Raw genomic sequence first — 13,855 nt, forward strand, 5'->3', positions numbered from 1 at the left:
GAACTATGGTAAGTGGTATCAATCAAGAAAATCATCCATTTCCTTTAGATTTTCCCACTTTGTGTAGGACAGTGTTTTGTTTTGTTTTTCAAGACATGGTTTCTCTGTATAGCCCTGGCTGTCCTGGAACTAATTCTGTAGACCAGGCTGGCCTTGAACTCAAATCCACCTGCCTCTGTCTCCCAAGTGCTGAAGTGCTGGGATTAAAGGTGTGTGCCACCAATGCCTGGCAAGGACAGTCTTTTGAAGTAAGGTCTAATGATCTTTTGGTACAGTCCTCAGTGTCCATTGTTAATTTGAATCTGTCTCTCTGCCTTTAACTTAGTTTGTCTAAGGGTTTGTCTATCTGGTTGATTTTCTCAAAGAACCATCTCTTAAGAAAGCATCTTCAATAAATGGTTCTGTTATATCTGGATGTCTGCATGTAGAAGAATGAAAATAGATCCATATTTACTGCCCTGTACAAAACAAGTTCAAGTGGATCAAACACCTCAATATAATACTGGATACACTAAATATAATAGATGAGAAAGTGAGGAACTGCCTTGAACACATTAGTACAAGAAACAACTTCCTAAACAGAACACCCGTAGCTCAGTCATTAAGATCAACAATTAATAAATTGAAAAGCTTCTGTAAAGCAAAAGACACCATTAATAAGACAAAACAGCAGCCTACAGAATGGGAAAAGATTGTCACCAACCCTACATCAGACAGAAGGCTAATATCCAAAATATATACAAAACTAAAGAAATTAGATACCAACAAATCAAATGGCCTAATTAAGAAATGGAATACAGAGCTAGACAGAGAATTATCAACAGAGGAGTCTCAAATGACCTAGAAGCACTTAAAGAAATGTTCAATGTCCTTAGTCATCAGGGAAGTGCAAATCAAAAAAACTCTGAGTTTCTATCTTACAACAGTCAAAATGGCTAAGATCAAAATCTCAAGTTTTTGATGAGATTTTGATCTTAGCCATTTTGACTGTTGGTGAGTATGTAAAGCAAGATGAACAATACTCTATTGATGGCGGGAGAGCAAATTTATACAACCACTCTGGATATCAATTTGGCAGTTTCTCAGAAATTGGGAATAGTTCCATTTCAAGACTACTCCTGGGCAGAAATGCAAAAGATGCTCCACCATCCCACAAGGACACTCGCTCAACTGTGTTAATACTAGCTTTATTCACACTAGCCAGAAACTGGAAATAGGCTAGAATTCCCTCTACTGAAGTATGGATTTAAAAAAAAAAATGTGGTTCATTTACATAATGGAATACTTCTCAGTTATTCAAAACAAGGATATCATGAAATTTGCAGGCAAATGGATGGAAATAGAAAAGATTATACTGAGTAAGGTAACCAAGACCCAGAAAGACAAATATGAGGTAGGGATAAGATGTGGGCAGGTGGGGAGAGGGCTGGAAGAAAGAACTGAAATCTCTGGGACAAGATGAAGACCTGCATATCAGCTTTAATTCCATTAATTGCTAGCACCTCTGCTTCTCCAATAACATTGACACAAGGAGTTAAGACAACTACTTTTGTTAACCATCTACCAAAAAAAAATGTTACTAATGTTTTGAGTATACAAAAGGATTTATATAGGTATCTGGAACAACGATAGATGCTCTATAATCCATTCAAATTATCTGAAGGAGGTTCAGGGTTCAAGAGCTAGGAGCCATCCCAAGTGTCATGACAAATATCATTGGAGTAGTGTTACTTTTGAAATTCACAATGATTATCATTATAATTTTAAAAAGTTTAAAGATACCTGGCATAAAGATATAAAACATAAAGCTTAAAGATATTTGGGATAATCCTAACACATCTCTGGGTGTCTTAACTGTACATAGTGAGATTATGAATTTAAAGAATGCTGCTCTTTGATGCTGCAGATAATGCCAATAAAATTATCAATGGCCTGAGGTCAGTATTTCCATTTGGTCAAACATCAGGAATGGCATATATAGCTTGATCATGCTAGCCCTTCTTGTCCTGGGATTACTTTTATTCCTGCCCATCAAGTTAAAGGTTATCTTTAACAACATCAACATGTTGGCAGCCAAAGTACATGGCTTAAACCTGAAAATGGACCACCAGACAGAGTTATTAAATTAACAGGCTGGCAAGCCAAGGATGGGTAAGTTTCTGCACAGCCTTACCAACCTAAGACAGAAGTGCATTGCCTTTGATAATACATATTCCATGATGGGGAAGGAAGGCATTCTTGTCAGAACGACCTAAGACAGACTCAGTCTTATTAATGAAATAAAAAGCGGGGAGAGAGGTGGAGAGCCTTTGGGGCTGCTTAGCAAGAATCTGACATGGGCCAAGACAAGGAAATGGGCTGCTTGGCAGGAATAGGACACTGGCCATGAACAAGGAAGTAGGCTTCAGGCCGGAATCTGACATTAGACTAGAACAAAGAAATAATTTCATGTAGGAATCTAAATCTTAGGCTACAACAAAGAAGTAATCTCAGGTAGGAATCTAAATATTAGACTAGAACAAAGAAACAATTTCAGACAAGAATCTAAATTTTAGGCTAGAACAAGGAAGTAGGCCTCAGATATGTAAATGACCTTGGGCTAGGATAGGGAAGTAGGCTCAGATATTTTGGTCATCCTGATAAGCTTTTAGAAACAGTGATCACGAGAGTGTTCATATAATTGGGTTTTATGCCCCACTTTTCCTTTGATTTTTTTGTTCTTATTGTATTGCCTGTTCCTCAACTATTTGCATCTAATGTATTGCTAGACCCTCAACCTAGACCTAACTTTAATACATGCATGTAATCAAAATGGTATAAAAGTATAAAGGAAGAGGGGGTATTCAATAGGGGGTTCTAGGGAGGGGAAATGGGGAAATAAAATGACATCTGTATTGTAAATAAATAAAATATCCAATATAAATAAATAAATAAATAAATAAATAATTTTTTTAAAGATGAAGACCTGCCATGGGGGAAGCTCCCAGGAGTCTATGGGGATGACCCTAGCTGAGACTCCTAACAGCTACAGATATAGAGACTGAAATGGCTACCTCCAGTAGCCGGGAGAAACTTCCAGTGGAAGAAGGGGGACAAAACCTTTGACCCAAAAATTGTCCTGCCTACAATATGTGCAGGGATAAAGATGGAGCAGAGATTGAGGGAATGCCCAACCAAGGACTGGCCAAACTTGAGATATATCTCATGGGAGAGAGCCAGCCATGACACTAATAATGATATTCTGCTGTTTACAGACAGGTACCTAGCGTAACTGTCTTCTGAGAGACTTTATCCAGTAGCTGATAGGAACAGATGCCTAGACCCACAGCCAAACATTAGGTAGAGTCTTGTAGAAGAGTACGGGGAAGGACTGTGGGTCTTGGAGGTGTCAAGCACACCACAAAAAAAGACATACAGAATCAATTAACCTGGGCCCATGGAGCCTCACAGAGACTGAACCACCAACCAACAAGCACACAAGGCCTGGACCTAGCCCCCTATTCATGTGTGACAAACATACAGCTTGGTCTTCATGTAGGTTTCCAAACAATTGGACTCAGTTGCCTGCCTTTGGATCCCTGTCCCCTTAGCTGGGCTCCCTTGTCTGGCCTCAGTGGGAGAGGATACAGTTAGTACTGCTGCAATTTGGTGTGCCACGGTGGGTTGATACTGGGTGGCAGAGCTTCCTTTCTCTAAGAAAAAGGGGAGGAGGTGATGGGGAGAAGGATTAGTAATGGTGGGACTGGGAGGGGAACAGGAAGTGGGGCTGTAATCGGCATGTAAAGTCAAGAAATAAATATATTAAGGATGAAAAAAAGAAAAAAAATACTTTGATAGTTCCCTAAGAAGTTAAATATATAGCTTCTGTAATATACAGCCACTTCTCTCCTAAACATGCTGTCAATAGAAATATAAGCATATTCTTAGACAATGACACACACTGTTTATAGCAGCTTTGTTTTTATATGCAAAAGCCATGTGCATCAAAATGAAGATGTCACAATTGTCACAGTTGACATCATAGGGTGCCTAGTCTCAGTTGGTTTATGTATGACACAACTCCTGAGTCTCAAGAGTATCATGGAAGAGGTGGTACAAGGCTTGTAAAAGGCAGAGGATCAGAAAATCTGCTATGAGATTGTGTCTCCTTGAAATGGTAGGGAAGTTATACCCACAATCCCTCAACAACATGTCTGCCTAAATGTGGTATGAATAAGGATGACACCGACAGACATGCTAACATGGAAGGCAGAAACCTCTGCTGGGACTCTTCCCTAGACAATGAACTACAGAGTGGGTGGGATCATTCTCTCTGGAGATAAGCCCCTAATGGTTAACCAACAGCAAATAGTTAGTTGTGAAATGAGAAGTATGGGAAGGAACAGACATAGGAGGCTTGGAGAGAGGAAAGGTAAGGGGGTAAATTATCTAATTATACTTCATTAAAATAAAAAGAGTTGAAACTGTATGTACGGTTACATGCATTCATGTGTATGCATGCAAACCAGTGTGTATCTTGGCACAGGTGTTCAGGCCAATATATAATAAATACTTCAGAATAAAAATGCATAAACTATATGACATACTACATGGTAAACCTCAAAACAGTTATACCAAAGAAAGAAACCTGTCACTGGAAAGCACAGCAAACTGAAAGACAACAGTGACAAAAGCTAGAGGAGAAACAGGACAGAAGGGACAAGTGAGGAGGCCACTTAGGGGAAGGAGAGTGTGAACTTGGTAGTGGTGTTAGTTTTCTTGGGACTGGAGATGATTTCATGGGTGACTATTTGTAAAAACTCATCCAATTGTACATTAACTGTGTTCCACTAATTTGTCAATGACAGCTCAACAACACTCACAATGGTCTCCAGACAGTAAGAGATCTACCAGTATGTTTGTAATGTTTTCCTTAACAATTAAAAAGCTTAGGCCAAAGTAACAATGCTCCTTACAGCTAAGAGAAGACAAAAGAATATGTGGTTCATATCCATACATACACAAAGATAATGAGATCTTATCAGATACATAGTACATACACTGGAGAAGGAAGAAAGATCGATGCATGTGGACTAAGATACTGGCTCTTACCCCATAGCTGCTATTAAGTCATGTTAAACTACAAAAGCACTTAGGCATTAAAGTGTGAATACTGCCAGACTCAAAGTGCAGTGCTTATTATCTTTAAAAGCATTTTGTTACTTTCTTAATGCCTGAAGAGAAGCAGTAACGTCAGTAACTTAAGCAGACTTCAGAGTGTAACATCTTCCTCTTAAGCACTATTATTTCCAGTATTTTAATAATGTTCACATAGTCCTGGAATGTGAGCTTTTGTGCTCTGATGACACTTAAATTAATAGCATAATTTTCTAGGATTTGCAACAGTTGCTTCCTATTCTGATATATATATATATATATATATATATATATATATATATATATATATATTTCTATAATACTGGCAGATAAACCCTCTAATAACCATTTTTATCTTGGATGATTCAAAAGGCTTACATAGAATGTGAAAACATGAAGAGATTAAACTTCAGAAATTTAATTTTAATGTTGACTGCAATATTTCCAATCAAGTATCTTTAAATATATCCAGTTCATTTGATTTTACCTGTATTTCCAGTAAGATCCTCACCTGTGTCTGTAGTTACATCTGTGACTGCATCTATTGAATCCCATGTTTCCTGTTAAATGAATCCACAAAGGACTTGTCTCTCCTGTACCAAAATTATTGCAACTGCAACTGACCATTTCAGGCATTTTCTCCTCTTTCAATTCCTGTGAAGAAGCTATGTGCTATGAGGAATAAACGAAGTGGAATCCCATCATGTTTGGCAGGACAGCTGTAGCAATTTTACTAAGAAAAAGAAAGTCTGTCAAGCTCATGTTGAAAATAAGTAGGCACTTTGAATACTGTCCTTAGCTTTTCATGTTTTACACTACAAAAGAACAACAAAAAGCAAAAAACCATCAAGTCAAGTAGTTAAAAAAAATAATCCAGTCCATCTTTGTCTGTATGTGTTATATGTGTAGTGTATGCATATATGTACATGTGTGTTGTACATGTGTGTGGACTCATGTGGCAGCCAGAAATCATTACCAGGTATCTTATTAACTTCTACCTTTTTTTTTTTTTGAGACAAGGTCTTCTTCTGAACTTGGAGCTCCCAGATACAGCCAGATTGGCTGATGCACAAGATCCAAGGATCTGCGTATCACTGATGCATTCCACTAGAATTATGGACAAGTGCCACCATGCATAAAATTTACTTGGTGCTGGGAATTCAAACAGCTAGTCAGGCTTATGCAATAAGCATTACCAATGGAACTGCTTTTAGAACCCAATATAATTTTCTGTTATGCAGTATAGTGTCAATACCCTGATAAAGAAAAAGCTAGCTATATTGAACTTTTTCTCATGAAACATAAAATTAAAAAATGAAAGGACTAATTTTACACACATGGCTGGAGACAGGACACTCACTGCATTGACAGCACTTTAAAAATACACACTGTCCTGTTGCCTCTGCTGTCTCCTCCCCAGCTCTGCATCCTTCTACACCTGACAACTGAGATACTTTGTCTTTTAATACTCATTTTCACACACACACACATGAGAGAGAGAAAGAGACAGAGAGAAAGGGAGGAGAGAAGGAGAAGGAGAGGGAAAGAGAGAAATGCATGCACATACACACAAGCACACATGCATGGAGGTATTTCCTGCCAGAAAGTTCTAGTGCCTCTCACACATTTCATTACTGATCACTATTCTGTTTCTAACCTGCTAAATTTTTATCTTCACACTGAGGATGTGTTAAGGTGCTTTCAGAAAGAGCCACAGAGTGTGCATAAATGCTCCCATGCATTGGTGGGTAACAGAGAACAAATGCAAGTCAGTTCTCTCCTTGACCTGTGTGAGTCCTGGAGACTGAACGCAGGTCAGCTCACTAGGTTTGGCGGCAAGCATGCTATGCTGAGTCACATCACTGGTCCCCAAAGAATGTTTAAAATATGCAAAGGCTCCCAGCATATAAACACTAAAACCCACACATTCCAAAGTATTCCCTGGTCCAGGGAATGACTAGTAAGAAAGTCGGGGGTCGGGGGGAGAGCGCCAAATGTGAGTAAAGTATAATGATACACACAAAGAGGAAAATACCATTATAAAATCACTGCTTTATATGCTCACTAAAACCTATTTATGTAAGTGCAAATAGAGTATATTAACTTACTAGAAAGGATTTTTGATCAAAACAAAATATGATAAAGGATGTTATTAACTTAGATTATATATGGCCCTCACTCATATTGGCTGAAATAATTTCTTCTTATCCAATAGTATTTTAAAATATAAATCATAACATTAAGAGGCCATTTGGAATCTGATATATTTTTTTCTTTTACTTGAGGCACATGCTATATATGAATATTTTATCAATTTAGGCTAACCATTGGATATTAGTTTAAATAACAGCAATATATTAACCAACGGAAAGCAAGGCATCCAGCTTTTGCCCATGGTCAGGTACATATCTAGCCATCTTTTATATCTACACACCTTGCTGAGATTGAGGCATTTCTTGTTACTCATGCATGTCTCTTTATGGAACAACCTACAATTCTTAAAACCTTAAGGATCCTTAAGGCAAATGTAAGTCAACATACATGCTACTATTAGCTAGATATATAATGCACATATACATGACAGGCACTTCTTTTTCTCTGAGCTCTATATTAAGAGCTCACTATGCACTAACTTTATATTTGCATTACATTTTATAATTCAAAAGAACTTTTGTTCATAATCTCAGTTTTTGTTATATGCACTCTATGACACAGATGGTATACTCAGACAGGATTTGATCCAGCCTTTTAGACTGTGTTTAAATTATGAAGGATACTATGAAAATCTAGAGTAGAGTCTGGTATTAACCGGAGCAGATACATCATTTCAGATGTGCGTTAAGGTAGTAGAAGGGCATTTGATAAACAGCTTATTGCATTACAGCAGTCTCTGTGGTCTCCATGCACAGAAGATTTTTTATTATTGTAAGAAGTATCTCAAGTCCACAGAGCCAAATTTTCCTACAAGCTTAAACAAACTTTGATAAGTTTGGAAGTCAATAGTAATTAAAATTCTCTTTATCCTAAAATTAAAGTAACTATTTGAGAGTCAAAGGTACCCATCCATTTGATTCTAAAGTCATCTTCTCACTTTTTATATCTAGCTATAAACAGACATCTAAATATATAGATAGACAGACAAACAGACATGTCTCTTGGGGATAGTGTTAAATGAGGTAAGATAAACATTAACTCTAAGAAAAACAAAAACTAAGGTGGCAAAGGAAAAGTATCTACAGCCAACCACTTATTGCTTATCTCTGCATAATATATATATATATATATATATATATATATATATATATATATATATATATATTTGGTGACAATCAAGACATTAGGTTTATTTGGGGGCTCAGGCAGGTTAAAACAGACAAAAAACAAACAAACAAACAAAAAAAAACAAGCAAACAGAGTCCAGCCAACTCACTTTCCGCAGTATAAAATTATACATAATATCTAAATGAACATGCATATATATGTGTATATATATATATATATATATATATATATATATATATGCTAAACCTGTGATATCATGAATTACAATACTATTACAGTTTGAATCCCAAATGTTCCTTCAAAGGTCTATGCATTAAAGGCTTTAATAATGTTCCCCAAATGGTGGTACTGAACAGCAAGAAATCCTAAAGAGAGTGGAGCTCATAAGAGGTCTTGGGCTACTGATGCCATTATCTCAGCAGGGGTAGGACCCTTCTTCTTCTTCTCTTTCCCTAAACCACACATTCTTACTAAGAAGAGATGCTTCAATACCAGCCACCTAAAGTAATGGACCCTCTGGAGCACAGACACTACTTCCAAAACTTAAGTCAAAACAAGCCTCTACTTTTTTTAAATTGACTATCTCAAGTATTCTTTTTGGCAACAGAAAAACTGAGTAACATAAATATTAAAAGCACATACTACCAGTCTAAAGTGGTTGACACTGGAGAGAAACAGGTGCGAAGAAGGGTAGACATGCTGCTACATTATTACAACAGAAAGAAAAATATCAAACTATACCTTGGGTTCTAACTCAAATTATATTCAAGTGTAAGTTCTATTTTGGTAGAAAATTAAAGTAATGGTTTATCCATAGTATGACAAAATGCAATGACAGAGACTGTATTTACAACCAAATCTTTACCTACTAAGGGGAAAATTAAACAAAGATGCAGAACACCAGAATCAAGAAGAGAACACGCTACTTTCAGCACCAAAGAAAATGGATAGGTATCAGGTGACTGCTGTGAACACAGTCTTCACTTCATGGACATATCCCAACCTAATTATGAAGAAAACTCCCATGATCCTAAGGATCATTTGAATAAATGTACATTTTATTACTGATATTTTAGAAATGGCAAGGCATAGTTCTACACTGTACATAAAGATGCACTAAGTGACTATAATTTTCTAATTTTGCTTTTTTTCATTTCCCTATATTCCATTTAAGGCCTGGCATTTTTAAAATAGATGTTATTGAAAAAGAAACAAAAAAGGCAGCTAACAGACACCTGAGTCCAGCAGAGTCCATGACTCCTTCACTGGACTTTTTCTATAATATTACAGGATTTAAAAAATTACTTTTCTCTTTTATTTGTAATACTACCAATGACAAAAATAATACTGCCACAGAAGGAAAAGCATGTATAACTTACTAATTTAGGAGTAAAGGAAAATGTAGTTTTGTGAGTTTTCTGACCAAATCAACAAAGGGATAATAAGTAAAACCCAATGACATAGACCACCAGTGCTTTCTCAGAGCAGAGCTGAGCTCTGTGAGCCTCAAGGAAGTCGTGTTTCTTAATAATGTCTATTTCCTTGAGTACGTGTGAACTGAGGTAAAAGGCAGGCAAGAGACCTGTATAGAACCATCCAGTTTAAGGGCCTAGTATAGCAGCTTACCACTAACTGACAAACCACATTCAGGAAACAGAGGCAGAGAGTTCACCGTAAGTTTCAGGATTGTTGGAGCTACATAATGAATTCCAAGGCAGCGTGGGCTATACAGTGTGGCCTGCCTCAATGAAACAGACAAAAACCATGCGGTGAAGTGTAATGTGAAGTGGGCATGCCCAACTGTGGGTCTGCAGCTTTGAGGAAAGACCTCACTCCCTGCGGGGCAACAGGACTCTTTAATTACACTCTTCAGTCATCAGAATATCGCCTGTCAGACAGAGGCTGTATCACAAGTCTCACTCTTCTTCACCCATGGCACTGTCCCAGGAGGATCAGAATTCTCCACGGTAGGAAATATATAGGACACTGCTTCTCTCATCTGATCAAATCTAAATATTCCAACTGCCTATGGCAAGTTTACTCCCTGAGACCTACAGTTTGTGACACAGTCTCAGGTAGAAAATAGTCTGTGACCTGGGCAAAATCAAAGTTCTTTTGTCCTAAATGTCTGACAGTAGCCCAAGACAAATCTATCATCTGACAATATTGACATGTATGGACTGTGTATAAAATCTTAAAGGTAACATGTTTTGTACCACATGTGACAGGAGGAGGATGGCTCACACTCTATCCTAAATTCTGCATGCAGGATTCACTGAGTGAGGAAGACCCAGTCACTGGGTCTGAGAAGCACTTTTGTGTCTCTCTGGCACACACCAGTGCAGCCCACGCAGCCGCCTTGCCCTTGCTGCCGATTTCTTACCACAGGAAATGTCTCCTCTGCGCCAGAGTACACTGGCTGCTGCTGATCATGCTGTGAGACACCTGCACTGGTACGAGGCTTGTCATGCCGCACAAAACCCTGCCATCTTTGGCCTGACACTGTGCACGTTATAATTATTCATCCAAATGAGCATGTCAGAGCAGCAGCAGCAGACCTCTCATCAGAGCAAAAGAAAAATACATCAAAACATTATCAACTCAGCAGGAAGACGGGGACCATAAGGAAAATCACCCATTTCTAATATGGATGCCACAAAGCCCTGTCTGTTATGTTACAAAAAGAAAGGAAAATAAAGATCTTCCAAGTTTAAAGTCCAGGAGCCCTGAAGCCAGAGAAGAAATATACAAAAGCAGACAAAGACTTTGTAAATGAGTTAGGTGGAATTTATAAAGTATTTGAAATGCAACTTTATTATTAGACTACAACAGAAACATTCACATGGCTTACAAATCACAACTGAATAAAAAAACTGTTAAAAAAGAGGGAGGGAGAAAGAGGGAGGGAGGCATGGAGGGAGGGAGAGAGGGAGAGAGGAAAAGAGAGAAAGAGAGAGAGAGACAGAAAGAGAGAGAGAGGAAGAAAGAGAGGAAAACAGAAAGAAAAGATAGGGAAAAAACAACCCTCGTCCTGTAGGAGCAGAACCACCCTAACGTAATGTTGCCTCATCTTTAATCTTACTGTCTAGAAACAATTTAGCATTGCCAATACTCTAATGTTGAAAAGAGTTCATATTTCTATCACCAAAAGCTTTATGACATAGGTAAATACTTAAAAAGAAATAAGATTTTTGAAACTTTCTAAAATTTAATTCCATGAATTGCATTAAAAAAAAAAACAGAAATTACCTCAAACTGATACAAATATGGCCAAACTGCATGCACATATATAATATAGACAAGATTAAGTTTAGATTGTTCTATAATACTTGAACATGAACAAAAGACAGATTTTCTCTGAGAAGCCAACAAAGCAAAACAGATATACATTACTGCTCTGAAAGTTTGACAAACTATGTAACAGTTAAACAGAGGTGACGAAAAGATGTTCATATTCCATGTAACCAGGAAAGCATTAGTATCAAAGCAATATAGGGGTGCATATAATGTTAAAAATACTTCAACTAGACAAAGATCTTGAACACAGCAAAGTTTATCAATTGTTGGCAGTCTACAGTAATGTAAGAATTACCATGTGTGCCTGGATGCAAGGGCAGACTTGCACAAGCAGTTTGGGAAGGGGAGTTGGCAGTATTTAGTAACCTCAGAGGCATGTTCCATATAACAGTTCTAGGAAAACTAATACAGAAATCCTCATATATATGCACCAGATAGTACACACAAGTGTTCTGTTGCAGACTGACAGTAAGAAACTGTGGGTAACTTTACCACTAGGGCAGCGAGTGAACTGACTGATGAACATAAAGATCTATAGCATTTTAAGAGCAAATTGATACACGCAGACAAGTATGGATAAATCAACTAAATAATACTGACTTAAAATACCTTCCACGGAGATACGGCATAGGAGTGTGCATGGATAGCATACTTAGACTAAGGGAAAGAGATTCCTGTTTAGGAACGAAAGACACACAGAAGGAAAGAGGCCCAGAAAAGAGAGGACAGGCACTGTAACTCCAGGAACACATTATTTTGTTTCTAACAGAAAAGGGAGGACTACAGATATCAGACAAATGTGACAAATAGTATTTGCCAAGTGTGAGTCAAAAGGAGTCTTACCTTGCTATAACATTGATACATTCCAGTTATTACTAGTCAATCCTGTTTGCTTGGATATATTACAAAAAAAAAAACAATTTCTGAGAGTCATATCTAACGTTCTAATGGACAGTATTACAGTAGCCCCATGCTCACAGAGCTCCAAGCTCGTAGTAAACAGAGACACCACATCTTGCTGCCACAAAACAATTGTGATGTCACACATACTCTTCATGACCTGTCAGGAAACTTACACAGTATTCACATTAAAAAGAAAACTACAAAACTCATCACTAAGATAAATAACACACTCCAGACTTGATACTTTCTCATGATCTCAAGGAAGTTTCTTAAGTGAAAGATGAGGCTTCCCGAGTCAAAAAACACAGTTTTAAAGAAAAAAAAACCTATAAGTTATAGGCAAATGAATTGTTGGTTTGGTCTTTCAAAACAGGTCTCTCTGTGTATCCCTGACTGTCCTGGAACATGCTCTGTAGACTAGGCAGACCTGGAACTCAGAGATCCCCCTGCCTCTGCTTCCCTAATGCTGTGATCAAAGGTGTATGTCACCATCACTCAGACACCAGTATTTTCATAAACTGATAAGCTACAGCTAGCACCAAAGGAAAATTACAGGTACTTTCCTTTATTTGCCAAGTCTTACCAATTTCCAATGGAGGACATTTTTTAAAAGAGAAAAATGAGAAAAATAAGCATGACTTAAAATGTCAAGTTAATTATCTGAACCCTCACAAACCTAAATCCTCTTAAGCATTTCAAAACTAATTTATGAGCAGGGGAGATGGCTCATTGGGCAAAGGGCCTGCCACTCAAAGCTGATAACCTACATTCAATCCCACATAAAGACAGAAGAAAGAACTTCACAGAACTGTACTCTGATCTTCACATGTGCTCTACAGCACCCCAGTGTCTACACCCAACACATCCAATAATAAGCAACAGCACAAAAATGATAACTATTCATGCATAATTTTAAATGTAAATGTATATATGTATGTATATATGTATATATACACATATATTGTATATATGTGTATATATACATATATACATATATACGTATATACATATATATTTTGTATATATGTATATATGTACATGTATATATGTATGTGTGTGTATATATATGTATACACACACATTCAATTGAATTATATATATATATATATATATATATATATATATATATACAATATATATATATATACAATTCATAGTGGCCCCTGTAAAGTATCACTATGAATTTATTTTTCTCTTTCCAATCTATAAACAGAGATGTCTTCTCCTGAGTACTGTC

The 13,855-nt window shown here is 37.2% G+C and overlaps 1 protein-coding gene across 1 annotated transcript in view; it reads right to left on the reverse strand.

Annotated features, from left to right (window-relative positions):
* Fancl (FA complementation group L) overlaps positions 1–13,855 on the reverse strand; it is a 71,228-nt gene that overhangs the window by 18,146 nt on the left and 39,227 nt on the right. The window lies entirely within an intron of this gene.

Source organism: Arvicanthis niloticus, chromosome 7 (assembly GCF_011762505.2).
Source record: "Arvicanthis niloticus isolate mArvNil1 chromosome 7, mArvNil1.pat.X, whole genome shotgun sequence".
In the NCBI taxonomy this organism is placed as follows: Eukaryota; Metazoa; Chordata; class Mammalia; order Rodentia; family Muridae; genus Arvicanthis; species Arvicanthis niloticus.